The following is a 15103-nucleotide window of genomic DNA, read 5'->3' as shown; positions in this document are numbered from 1 at the left end:
TTGAGAGGGCATCACTCATATTTATTGATCAAATGGTTGTTAAGAACAATAAAATTCAGTATTCATTGATCCATCTCAAGCCTAACTCTTGTCAGTCTCCAATCTTCTGAAGCATAACGAACAAGTTCTTACATGGTGAACAAATTCTTACATAGTGAATAAGTTGTTACATGGTGAACAGTGCAAGGGCAGTCATCACAGAAACTTTTGGTTTTGATCACACACTATGAACTATAAACAATCAGGTCAAATGTAAATATTCTTTTGATTTTTATACTTGATTTATATGTGAATCCCACATTTCTCCCTTATTATTATTATTATTTTTAATAAAATGCTGAAGTGATAGGTAGATGCAAGATAAAGTTAGAAAACATAGTTTAGTGCTGTAAGAGGGGAAATGTAGATAGATGATCAGGTGTGTGCCTCTAGACTAAGTATTAATCCAAGCTAGACAAGGGCAACAAAACATCCACGGATGCAAAAGATTTCTCTCAGAACGGGGGGTGGGGGGGTGAGGTTCTAAGTCTCACCTCTGTTGATCCCCAATTTCTCACCTGATGGCCCCCTGCGACTGTGCCTGTCTTAGGTTGTTCCTCCCTTGAGGAGTCTTACCCATCTCTGGCTAACCAGTCATCCTCCGGGGCCACACAGGGAAATGTAAAGTTGGTAATTAAGAGAGAAGCAATATTGTTTGAAAAGGTTAGCTTTTTACTTCTTTGCAGATTTATGCCCTGTGGCTTCTATGCCCTGCAGAGAACCCAAAACTTTTTAAATCCCCCTGTAAGATAATTGAAAATATAATGAAGATTATGCATTATAATGGAGAAACTGCTTAAGAAAGATATTATTTTCCTGGCCATATGTGTGACTCACTTACAGACTATCTTACCTGAATGATATTCAGGAAAAATGAGAGTTAAGTTTCATTTCATGTCATATTTTTCAATAGCACATGTCCCCCATGGTAGTTCATACTTAAGTAACCTCTTTACAGATCCCTTTCTAATTGTAATTTGGTTCCTTTTTCTACATAAATGGGTGCTTTAAAAATAAAATTTAGGAATATAATGATATCTTCTAGTATAATATCAAGGTAATAAAAGAATTAAAAATATTTAATACTTATATCTATATGCTGAATGTCACAAAACCCACATATAGGAAATATTGGGATCAGTTATGTCGATAATTTTAAACACAATTTATTAATCCTTTGATATGTATGCAATTGCAAGAGGAATAAAAATCTTATATTTTAAATAGTTCTTATTGTCAACTTTGAATAACAAACAAACAATTTAATCCCATGGCTCCAAAAAGTCCAGGTGTAAGAGAAATACATTTTTATTTAACCTACAGTTCTTTTTTGGTTACCATTGTTGTGCATGACAATAACAGCTTAATTTGGAGGAAAAAAAAACTCACTTGGTCTTCAGTTGGTTGCTGAGTAAACTCACACGAATGTTCTTATTTTGTTTCTCTCATTTCAATTTGTGACACACACAATTTTATCTGTATCTTCAGATTATTTGAAAATTTAGCTAGACTTGAACCATAAAATATTTGTGAATATCTATTTTTATATGTTTATTTTTTCTCACAATATTTCACTTAGAAAATGTGTTCTTTCCTATTTTTACTTGATTTCTTAAATTAGGAAAAGTATGTGTGTGGCTTAATCTGGAACAAAATTATTTTTGAGTTATTGTGCAAGATAAAAATGGAATTAGTATTTAGGTACATAGGAAATGATGAGTGCACTTTAAGAATTAGTCATTCATTTAAATATATTAATTAGGTTATCTATAAGAAGAAATGCTAATGCACTGGTATACAAGAAGCTGTACATAATAAAAAGCTAAAACTCTTCAGCATATCCATTCACCATAAAACTAATTTCACACTAGTCTGTTATGTAATGTGCTATGAAAACAGTTCTTTGCTTCAAGCTATCATTATAATAGCTTGCATGTACAAATTTGCTTCTCTTCTTTGAAATAAAGATTGCACATACAGAAATAATCAAACTCCTAAACTTGATCCATAAGTACATTCTTACTTCTCACATTTAAAAATCTGTTTCTATAATAATCCAGTCACAAGAGAGTAAATAGAGGCTAAGAGATAAAACATCTGTTATCCATATATCTCCACATTAAGTGGGATGGTAGATTAAAATGTGAGGCAATTTCACAATGCTGACCTATTCCAGACATTTCCTTCTAACAGTTTCTGGCAGGAATACCTTATAAATATAGTCATGGTAGAAACAACTTTAACTGAACACATGTACTGGGACATTGAATAATAAGCAAGTAACTTAGAACAATGTTTTTAAAAGATGCATATTTTACAAAAAATGTTAAATAGTAGAAATGTTGTAATGTACCTAAGATGTTTAATTTTGCATATCGTAATTCACCATTAGAATTTTATTCACCTAATAGTGTAAAACAACAGCTTCCACTTATTCTCTCCTTTAACAGACACATTAAAGAGGACAATAGTTTTCACTGAAAGATCCTTATTTTCTATTTTCTTGTAAGTATTCTATTTGATTAGATTGAATCAACGATCAAAATACTTTAATGTGTGGTCTTGCAACACAGTAAATTTTTTGTTTTATTTTTTTTGTCTTTTTCTGTTTTTTAAACATACCCACAATTTACTGTGATAAAAAGGAAAAAGTCCCTCTGGAATCTTTTGAAGAAAAGCTGATGACCATAAAAAAATGGAAAGTCTACCAGGTTCTATAAATTAAGCCTGCAGTTCTTAAATTTAATATTTTTATAAAATATTAATTACACAAAGTTCTGGGAAATAAAATTGATGACTAATATACATCAATATGTAGATGAATATTTTTCTGGTATGTATATTAAGATTCTTTACTAGATCTGCAACCAAAATCTATGAGAAAGCAGCTCATCTTAAATAACATGTAATAGTTTTTTTTATCTTCCACTAATATTATATCAATAATTTTTATTGATTATTAATTACTCTTACTGATTGCTGAATTTGAAAAAAAGATCGATTTTATGGTAGTTGATAGTAGCCTCAAAATATCATGGAAAATATGTTTTTCTACTTTAATGACTGCAGTGTAATACTATAAAACGTTTCATAACAGCTCAATGCAGTCATGCAAACTGTTAGTAAAAAATAGTCAGATTTTGTATGTGGTCTCCTATAAAGTTCAAATAATTAATTAAATCATAATTTTTCTTTAAAAATAAAAACCATGAGTTTTTTAATCTAAATTTTTTAAAATTTATACTTCTATGTTCACTAGGAAACATTGGGAAAAACATTTAATTTGATAATATTTAACATAAATATTAAATAGAAATAGCAAGCACATTAATTTAAAAGAAAATATATATTGATAATATTGGACAACCTACATTAGACATCTAATTACTTCTTTATTAAAATCAGTTGGAGTAATATTGGGTCAGGTGATTCTGACACCAAGGCCAAGAGAAAAACTGAAAAATATAAAATATATATATAGTGAAAATTTGTATAGAAATGATATATACATGTCTATATATTTTAAAATATCAAAGACACAATGGAAAAAATATAAGACAAAAGATTCAGAAGATGGAAAGATGATAGTTGAGTCGAGCATTTTGGAGCATCTTATTCCCTGAATGGTTCCGCCCATTCTCAAGAAATATCTGTTTGGATAATAAGTGAAAGTGCTTCTGAGAGATTCACAGGCCCAAACTCATGAAAATTCCAGGTACAATATGTTAAGGGAGGTAGGCCCTCTCTTATTTTAGGCTTGGATCCTGAGGGTCTACATTTAGAGATCAATTGTTGCTGGAAGTGCAATAGCCTTTGAAGGAAATTTAGTTTAAGCTTAAATTCTCTTAATTTCTAAAAAGGCAAATAAAGATGATGTCAGGGAACAAATAAATGTAAATCATTGCTTGAGAAAAATTATATCATCCTAGCCTCTTATTATTTCCACACTTTCTTATGCACAGCTTCATTCATTTGAATAGACCTAGACAGATACACAGGGATCCAAATCAAGAGTTAAAAAAAATCAATATAAATAAATCCATAGGAGTTTTTGAAAATGGACTTTTCAGACCCTGATTACAAAAGAGGATGTGCCACAAAATAATAAAATGCCATAACTACGCACATTGGAGCAAAACTGGTGAAAAGTGAAAACATTGAGAAAATCTCATGGATAACCAGAAATAAAGACCAATTACATTCATAAGAGCAATAATTAGACTTCCAGCTGCCAAATAATAGAAAAAAAATATGGAGTCAGAAATAGTGAAAAGATGCATTCAATGTCTAAAGAGAGAAATGAAATTGTCAAGCTTTAAATATAAACTCAGCAAAAACTATTTTATGATAATAAGTAAAATACAGTCAATTTTAGAGCAACAAAAATTTGGGGAATATGCCACCAAAAGACATACACAAAAAGAAATATTAAATGACATTCCTTGGGAGGAAAAACTAATCTCCAGATGATAGCCCAGAGAAGCAGGAAGGAATGATGAGCTTGAAGAGAGTAAATATGTGGGCAGTTTGAGAGACTATTAACTGTATAAAATAAGAAATTCATATGTTAGAGTTAAAATAATTGCATGCAATTAGGAGATACAGTAAATGGATTTAAAGTAAAATCTATTAAGAACTTTGTGTTATCTAGAAGAGGATAAACAAAAGAATAATATTAGAATTTGCTTATGCAATCTGTACATAAACATTGGAAGAAAAAAAGAAAAGGTGAACACACTCACACACACCATAAAACTTTCAAGCTAATACAAGGGGTGATATACAATAATAAAAAATTGTACAGGAAAAGAAATACTGAAAAAGTAAGGCACATAAGTCACCTGCACCAAGTTGGTAGAATTGGACTAATGTAGATCATAAATTATATTCAATGCAAATTGACTAACTCAGTGCTCAAATTTAAAGGAAAACAATCTGGATTAGAAGTATATGTTGTCTATAAGAAATACCTATGAAATGTAAGGACATAGTTTAGAAGTAGAATGATGGAACAAGATACCATGTGTGGTAGAGTCTGAGATGGCCCCAGTGATTCTCACCTCCTGGTAGTCACAGAATTGTGTAGGAAATTACCATACGAGCCATGTTGGGAAATAGGTCTGAAACTGATTACCCAGCCACAGTCAAACTTTCACATAACTGTAGCTTCAGCTAACATTTTGATCACAACCTTTGAGAGATGCACAAATCAGAAATAGGCAGCTGTATGTCCCTTACTGAAACTGAGAAATAATAAATGATTATTGTTGTTTTAGGCCACTAAACTTGGGATAAACAGTTATGCAGCATAAGATAACTGATAAATCATGTACATAAAAAAGGATATAGTAACTACAACAAAAGAGCTAGTATGGCTATATAAATAACTGATAAAGAAAGTTTTTAGCTAAAAAACATTACCAAACATAAATAGGGATATGCTATACTAAAGATTTACTCACCAAGCATACATAAAAATTCTAAATATTTATGCTTTTAAAAATATAGTTTTTAGACAAAACAATAAGGACACAATTGCCTCACAGTTAAATGAGACTAGAAATCCCTAAGTAAAAGATATTTGCAAAATTGCTATGTATTTATGAACTAATATATAATATTTATTTTATATATAATATAAAGTCTCAGGTGCCTGTGAAGAAAACACCCTGGAAATTAGAATATATATTGGAAAGGGTGATAAGAAAAATACTACAAACCAAAACTGTTAAACAAATGAAGCCAATTTCACAGAGAATGTTATAGCCATGAATATATCATAAAAGAAGAAAGATGAAATTTTTTTATATATAGTTGGAAATGAATTTTATTGAATATTTTTTCCTGCAAATATTAATATCATCATATGGTCATTCTCCTTTATTCAATTTATGTGTAAAATTAGTTTTTAAATTTAAAACGCTTTTCATGCTAGTCAACTCCATGACCTAAAAGTCACAACCACAATCCTTTCAAGACATGTCTCTTTCAAATACAAGTGAAGAAAGACAAATACCATATGATTTCACTTATTTGTGAAATCTAACAGCAAAACAAAACAAAAAGGCAGTAGACTCAGAGACACTGAGAGGTGACTGGCTGTGACCACAGGCGAAGGGGCACAAAAATTTTCAGTCATGATATAAGTTGGTCATGGAGATGGAATTACAGCATGGAGAATACAGTCGATGATTCTGTAACACCTCCCCATGCTGACAGATAGTAACAGCACTAGTGGGGGTGAAGAGCTCATAATGTGGTAACTGTTGAACCACTTTGTTGTGTACTTGAAACCAATATAGGATTGTATATCAACTATACTTCAAAAAAACATTTTTTTAAAAATAAAATAACAAAACGTCTCTTTGTTTAACTATGGCTGTGTCATGACTGAGTTTATATGTTAATTTAACTAGTCTATGGTGTTTTGTCTAATTATTTGGTCAAACATTAGTCTGGATATTATCCTGAAGATGTTTTGTAGATATGATTAATATTTATAATCAATTGCCTTGAAGTAAGAGATTACCCTCCATAATATAGGTGGCTCTCATACAATCAGTTGTAGGACATACGAGTAAACACTTGTTTTTGGAAGAAGGAATTTTGCCTCAAGACTGTACCAGAAACTCTGCCTCAGTTTGCAACCTGTTGTTCTTCTCTCTAAATTATAGAAATCACTTTTCTTATGAGAGTTTCTTTTCCATCCATTTGTCAACCCAAAGTCAATGTTGCATATCTTAGTTTTTGGCCTTAGGTCTGTATCTGTGTAAGTCACACAATAATGCTGTGTGTACTAACAAATCACTTTGCCAATCTTAGTTTTTGGCCCTAGGTCTGTATCTGTGTAACAGATATAACTCAGATATAACCCAGGCCTTCAGATAAAAATTTGTTAGAACTCTGTTTTCTATCTGGAGTAATAAGAGTTATTCATTGCTTCTAATGTTTCTATACAGAGCTAAACAAAGATGATCTTTGTTCACATCCACCTTCTCAACTGCCCCAAGCAGTTACTATACCCAAAGAGTATCTCTCAGCCTCTACTGTCTCAACTCAATATTCTATCACTCCTTCTGTGCTGCCTGCCAAGTTGTGAAGTATAGCCCAGATCCAAAAGTGAAAAGTATTAATTATATTTTCACAATAAATATTCCAAAAGCTTTTCAGAATTTTATACCTTTTAGTTGTCACATTTTTAAAAATTCAGCTAGCCTGATCACTTGCTATCAAGTGAAATTTTGAATATTTACTTTATAATAACTTATAATCTCAAGATGTGAATCATTCCTTTAAAATTTTTATTTTTATTCTATTTGATTTGGTAAACATAAATTTTGTATTTATAGTTGAATATTAATTAATATATTTAATGTCAATGTCACCATAAACCTTCAATTAGGATTAAGGTTTGGAGCTTCCTTACCCTCAGGTATGATATATTGAAAGCTCAGAATTTCTATTGAGCTCTAGAAAAATTTTAAGAGGCTGAATATAGCATGAATATTCCATGAGGCCTGTTGGTGGCCCAATTTTATATATTTTTTAAAATGTATTTTAATTGTGAATGATTAGGAGATTTAGTTATGAACAGTTGTTGTAGTAGTTAATAAAACTGGTATTTCAATGTGTTTCTTCTATGTTTCTTATAAAAATATTCACTTCAGATACTTTTCTAAATAAAGGAAGAAACTATCAACTATGGATAATGCATTAAATCTGTTTTATCTTTAAATTAAAACAGATTTTTAGTAAAAAAAAAGAGTAAAAATATATTCTATTGATTTGTCCATGTAGTTAAGATACAAAGTGAGCATTCTTGAGATTTTAATGATTTCTGGGATTTCTGTTTCACTATAAAGAAATTTTAATCAATAGAATTTCAGGTTTACAAGATGTAAAAAGCAATGAAACTGGCTGGGGGTGGGAGTTGTACAACAATGTGGATGTATTCAAAAATCATACTTATAAAAACCATATGAAGATTAATTGGACTGCAAATTAAAGAAAACTTACACAAACAGACTAAAGCCCAAGGGAATCTGACTAATTTACATAACTACAAATGTTGCTTAACTGAAAAGATGCACTCTAACCTTTAACATGGATGAATCCAGATGGAGGATGACATCAGAACATTTCCCTTTTGCTCTTTCAGAGCTGTTTTCTTCTAAAGTGACTTTGTTTTGAAACAAGCCCTCTTCAGGCTGTGACCAAGAGCTTAGCAATGCCAGAAGAAAATACCTGCCCTTTCCACATTCTTCGAGTAAATGCCTCGTTGAGCAAAGCATTTGTAGCATGTTCAATTGTGAGCAATCACTCTGATGAGGGTTTTGTGGTGCTCTAATTGGCCATGCTTAATCTTGTGCCTAATTCTGGACCGTGGGTGGCATCATTCACATCCCATGTACTGATCATGGAAGAGGATGTTCTTCCTCAAAGGAAACTGAGACGCTTTAACAAGAAGAAATAAAAATGCATGCTCGGCAGGAAAGACCAGTTTTCTTTGATGTGTTAAAATTCAAGTGTCTCCTGCCTAAAAGCAAATTTCTGCAGTAAATGAGTTTTGTCTTTAAAAAGAATGCACATGTTTAGAGCACAAAGAACATCTAATTATATCACAAATGGTTTCAGATTTCAAAATGTGTTCTCCTAAATAACAAACAAAAAAATCAACACAAAAATGATTTATTATAATAGTTATAGCAAAACATACTTAAAACCACCTTAAATACTGCAAGTTTTGTAATGAAATAACTTTTTCTTAATTATACCAGCATGCAAATGTAATAGTTAGCAAAACATGATATGAAGGAATGCAAAACAGAATCAAAAAGTACATTAATCCATATAGTTCAACATTTTGAGGAAAGAATGATTAAAAATGGATTGAGTTATATATGCCCACATTGGTAGATAATTGCTGCTTCATTAAAAGATGGCTACTCTATACTGTTGAATTGGAGGAAAGAGAAACTTCATATACATACATATATACATATATATGTGTGTGTGTATACATATACATATATATACATATATATGTACACAAACACACATACATATTTATATATACACATATAAAGCAAGTAAATGATAGATTTTAGCACCCAAAGGCACAAATTAGTTACCTTTACTAAAAAACTTGAAGCAGAATGGAATTGCACAAAATTAAGAGTAGTTTCTTAATTTGATTTTAGTAAAGTTGGCCAATATATATTCTTAAAGATTTTTATACATTACCATACTTAATATTTTACTAAATTTGACTACTTATTTTTTTGTTAGATTTAAATAACACTCATATGCCTAAGAGTTTTAAAAAACGTGAACATGTACTGCTAAAATACCTACTCAATGTTACTGAACCATTCCTCTCAAATACATAATTAATATTGAAAGACATCATGATTCAAGGGCCCAAAAACATTAATGAATTTGATATGCTTTTTCACTGTTCAAATATGAATCTGGCATATAACTGGCTCTTATGAAATATTTTTACCTATATGTCTGTAATCATGACACAAAAAAGTATGTAGATGATCAGAACATGGATAAAGCATTCCAGAAGTTGTATTGCCTAAGCAAGGCATAAGTACTCAGTCCTCACAACAACCCTGTGAGGTATGTTATTCTTATCACCAATTTAACACTTGAAGAACTGAGACACTGGGAGTTTGAGTATCTAATTCAAGGTCACCAGCTGATATGACCCATGACTCAATTTCAGACAGCCTGGCTGAGTCCAAACCGTCAACATTATGCTATACAACAGTGAATTAATATAAGAAACTTTTATTTTTTCACTTCAAACACCAAAAGTACATATATAAGCTAAAGATGACAGAGCACCTGGTATTTATACTGACAAACAGGATAAGTTCATGAAATCAATTAACAAATTGCATACATGTAATATTTCATCCTTACGTTATTACTAATAGCTACAGTTCTGAAATTTTAAGAAATAATTTCCTCTGTTTCTAGTAGCAGCTCTGCTATCATTCATGGATTGTAATTGCTTGGGTTTTTAAATATTTGGTATTTCTAGGGGTCATGGTAAATTGGATTTAACTCTTATGCTAGAGTTCAAAATATTGAATAACTATCTCTGCAGAGACCAGCTCAATTACTTGAAGTATGAAAGTGTGTGTATGTTAGAAAAGTGTATGTTAGAAAAGTATTACTAATCATACACAGTTCAGTCTGATTCTAGAACTCACAGACCTTGAGGTACCCTTCAGCATCCTTTTTATTAAAAAAAAAAAATTTAGGAACAAGTCCCTGGAAGTCCCAAATGCTGAAATAAACTATGCCATCTGTGCAGAATAAGCATCTTCTCTCAGTTCCAAGAATATTCTGGTTTACATTTGTTTGAATATTAATGACATCAAACTGTGACATGTCCCTTATTGGGACTGATTTCATAGCATTTCTTTTTTCAATAAATATCATGATAAATGTGTATTTTAACTATCTTTTCATAGTTTCTGGCACGTAACATTAAGTAGTGCAGTGAAGCATACCTATTTTCATATTCTGCTGATACGGAAAACCAATGATCTTAATAAGTAAGACACATGGTATCTAACAATTAATTAGGAAGAAGGAACATGTAAGATTCCTAGTGACATTATATGAAGCCAAAAATTTTTATGAGAAGACATTAAAGCAATAGTCATTGTCCATTCTATCCATAGCTCAGAAACTCACATATCAGCTCTACATGTTTTCAGGTTTTACATTTTAAATAACAGTTTATTTCATAAGTTTTCTCTAGTTGCTTAATGTGCATGAATATTTTAATATATCTAGAAAGGTGATTTGCATTCTTTCCTTTATTACTTCTTTAATGAGATAAAAGTGTAGAAATTATCTTTAATTCCCTTTTATATTAGCATGCCTTTATTATAATGAAAACATCAAATTATTTTATTTTGTTCTTATAAATACCATAAATTTCTGAATTATTACAAATTACCATATGTTACAGCTTACAAAAATTCCTGCCACTCAATTTTTTTCTTTTTTATTGAAGTATCATTGATATATTCAAATGATTATTTTTTATAGAAGTAATTGCCAGAAGGAAAAAATGTGCTTCAAGGTCCAATATACATTTCTCAATGTCTGTGGAATTAAAATACTTGAGTCCTGTGTATTCAGTGCAAAAAATGTATTCTTATTGCATAAAGCCTTAAATAATCCTTAACATACAGATAATTACCTTGTCATGTTACTAATATGCCAATGATCACTATAAAAACATGATAAATTTCCAAGGAATTACACTTTATGCCTTTTTTCTCTCAAAATGTAAATAACTGCTTCAGAAAAGGTACTTTGTTTATTTACGTCACTAACAACTGAGAGAAAAAATTGTATCATATATTGATCAGAATATTTGAATTTCAAAAACTGTATTTCAGGTCAGCGTGGACACAGGGTAGTGCAACATTTTGTGATATTATTAATTGTAAATAGCTGTGCATAAAGATGAAAAAATTAATTCATCATGATAGACATCTGAACAAAATCCTGTTCCTATATGCATATAAAAAGCAAAATTGTGTAAATATTACACTTTTTGTCTAGAAAAATAATCAAAAGCTTATTTTAAATTTTAAATTTTATTCCTAGAGTCAATCAAGGTGTCAGCCAGACTATATCATCATATGGAGCTCAGGGTCCTCTTTGAGGTTCTTCCTGGTTGTCAGAAAAATTCATTTCTTTGTGGTTGTAGGACTGAGGCCCTTACCTCCCAGATTCCCCACCTCTCCACAAGCAATTCACTAGTTGGCTGTTTGCTCATTTAAAGTCATTTGTAAAACATCTCTATTTAGAGAATTCACCTGATTAGGCTAAGACCATCCAGGATAATCTCCCTTTTGGCTAACATAGAGTTAACTGATTAAGGTCTTTATCATATGTGAAAAATTATTTCCATTTTGTTATATAAGGTCATTTGAACAAGGAAGTCTCATCCGATACTTCTGCTATATGATGCCACAAGCACAGGAGTAACCCTTATGCAGAGATGGGGCCAACTATGTTTCTGCCTATCACATATAGCTTCCTGGTTTTTATTTAACATCTCCAGCTACTTTTCTCAATGGTTTTTGGCATCTATCCCCTTCTACTCACTAAATATTCAAGTTTCTACTGAGTTTTTGGGCCTGATCTGCTCTAATGAAATATTCAATTCCATATCATTCTTATTTGTGTCCTTAGAAATGTTTGGAACTCATACATAAAATCCTTACAAATCTATATCAATGGATTGACTTTTCCCTGATCTATAGTAGAAATCCCTATTTTTTTTTAAAAAAAAGACATAAAATAAGTACAAAACCAACTTTTATCTCTTCCTCACCACCCTTAGTTATTATTTTCCACTGTCCTAAATCTAAGTGAATGACAGGTTGGCTACCCAGTTCTAAAAGTTACAGAATTAGGAATTATCTTTGACCTGCCTTGTAACTTTTCCCCTACAGAACACATTTCCTGGCTTCATTGATGTTTCAACTTTAGGTATTTTAATTTCTCCATTTCCACCACCACTAGCCTCTACTTCACACTGCTATTCCCTCGTAACCAATGGAAAGGACATTCTGTTGGGTGAATGACACTTAACTCTAACCTCTGCAGATATTCCTTCCTCACATCATCCATAGTAATTTTCCCTACAGTAAAAATATGATGATTTTGTCTTCGTGCTTAAAATCCTTTATCACTCCTTATTGTCATCTAGATTAGTACCTAAATTTTAAATTTGGTTTCTATGTGTAAATGATGAAACTCTTTTTTCTCTGACTAGTTCTCCAACCTCTATTTGTTCAGATCTATCAGTACACATTGGAAGCTTTAGGTACTCAAGGTGTTTGAGTGAAATCTCTGACCAATCTTTGATAATTAAAGAGGCATGACCCCAAGGAAGCCAAGAAAAAAAAAAGAAAACTGAATAGAGACGTTAGTGTCTGTATATTATGGGAAGACAGATTTGACAGGTAGTCAAGTTATAGCCAGTGTGCAGAATAATGGCACCCCAAAGTTCACCACAACCCAATCTCTGGTACCCAGGAATGACAGAAGGGACCTTATGAGTGTGATTAATTTTAAGGATCTTGGTATAGAAAGATTAACTTGGATTTCTTTGGTCATCCCAGATATTCAAAATAGTTTTTCTAAGTGGAAGGAAAAAGTCTCAGAGTCAGAAAAGAAGATACAACAATATTAGAAGGGAGAAAGAGAGATAAGGAAGATTAACTTCATGTTAGTCAAAGGGGATTTTCCTGTGTAGCCTTGGCCTAATTAGGTGAATTCTCTGAAAGGGGTGTGTTCAGGGGGAGAGGAGAGAGAGGGAGAGAGGGAGACAGGGAGAGAGAGAGAGAGGAGAGAGAGAGAGAGAGAGAGAGAGAGAGAGAGAGAGAGAGAGAGAGAGAGAGAGAGAGTGAAGGTGCTATGCTGTTGTTTTTGAAGATTGAAACAGGATTCAGTAGTGAAGGAATGCCAGGGCCCTCTAAAAGCTGGAAAGACAAGTAAATACATATTCTTTTTGAGCATCCAGAGAGAGTGCAGTCCTGCTGACACCTTGACTTAAAAAACTGAAACTTTTGGAACAGTGAAGTAATAAATTGATACTGTTTGAAGCCGCTAAACTTGCAGTGATTTGTTGCAGTAACAATAGGAACTGAATACAGATTTTAGAAGAACCTGGATGTGGGGTGTCACTGTAACAAGCATCCAGTTTTTGGAAGTGGATTTAGAATTGGGTAATGAGCAAAGGATGGAAGAATTTTGAAAAGCACGATAGAAAATCCTAGATTGCTTTCAACAGACAGAAATATAAATGTTAATAACACTGCTAGTGAGAACTCAGAAGGAAGTGAGGATGTGGTGAGAAAAACATATTAGAGAACATTGAAATCATCATGAACAAATTGTTGATAGAAATATGACTGTTAAATTGCTGCTGGTGATGGCTCAGAAGGAAATGAGGAATGTGTTATTGGAAATTGGAGAAAAATATATCTTTGTTATATAGTGAGAGACAGCTTGGCTGAATTGTGCCCTTTAGTTATATGGAAAACAGAACTTGTCAGCAATGAATTTGGTTATTTAACTGGGAAGATGACATAAAATAAAAAAATATAACAAATTAGAAATTAGATTAACTATGAATGCACTAAACACCCCTACTTGAAAGGCAGAAATGGGCATATTGGTTAAACAGCAAGATACAAATATATGCTGGCTCCAATAGATATATCTTGGATTCAATGATGTAAATATGTAAAAATTAATGGGTGGGAAACACTTTCAGAAATAACTGTAAGGGAGGCAGAGTGGCTGTAATAATATTCATCAAAATAGATCTTTAAGATAAGAAATATTACTAGAGAAAAACACAAACATTTTACAATAGAAAAAATGGCCAATGCATCAGGAGATGTATCAATTAAATGTGTTTACACATCAAATATTTCCCAAAATCCATAAGGCAAAACTGCTAAATTGAAAAAAGAAACAGGCAATCAATAAAACTACTTGGAAACTTCAAAACCCATAGCACACAAAAACTAATGGAATAGAAAATCAGCAAGGCTTATTTTCTGATAATTTATGTTAAGGCTTATATACCTTAAACAGACCTGTCAACCAATTTGTCCTAACTTATATTTGTAGAATATCCAACCAATATATGAAGAATAAACAATCAACTGCACATGTGACATATTCTATAAATCCCATATGCTAAGCCACAAAACAAATCTAAATAACTTAATATGGAAATCATACAAATTATGGTCTTTGAGCACATCAGAATATACTTAGAGATGTATGAAAAGAAAGAAATCTATGAACATATGAGATAAAATTTAAACAATAATTTTCTAAATTACCCATGGGTCAGAGAATAAAACAGAAGATAAATTTTAAAATTTAAGTTAAATAAAAATTATAACATTGCATATCAAAATTTTGTGATGGATAAAATAGGTCTTGTAGGGAATCTATAGTTTTAAATAACTAGGTCAATAAAAGAAATACTCAAGTCATA

Source organism: Manis javanica, chromosome 5 (genome assembly GCF_040802235.1).
Source record: "Manis javanica isolate MJ-LG chromosome 5, MJ_LKY, whole genome shotgun sequence".
NCBI classification, from domain to species: domain Eukaryota; kingdom Metazoa; phylum Chordata; class Mammalia; order Pholidota; family Manidae; genus Manis; species Manis javanica.
Note: the sequence above shows the minus strand (reverse complement) of the source record.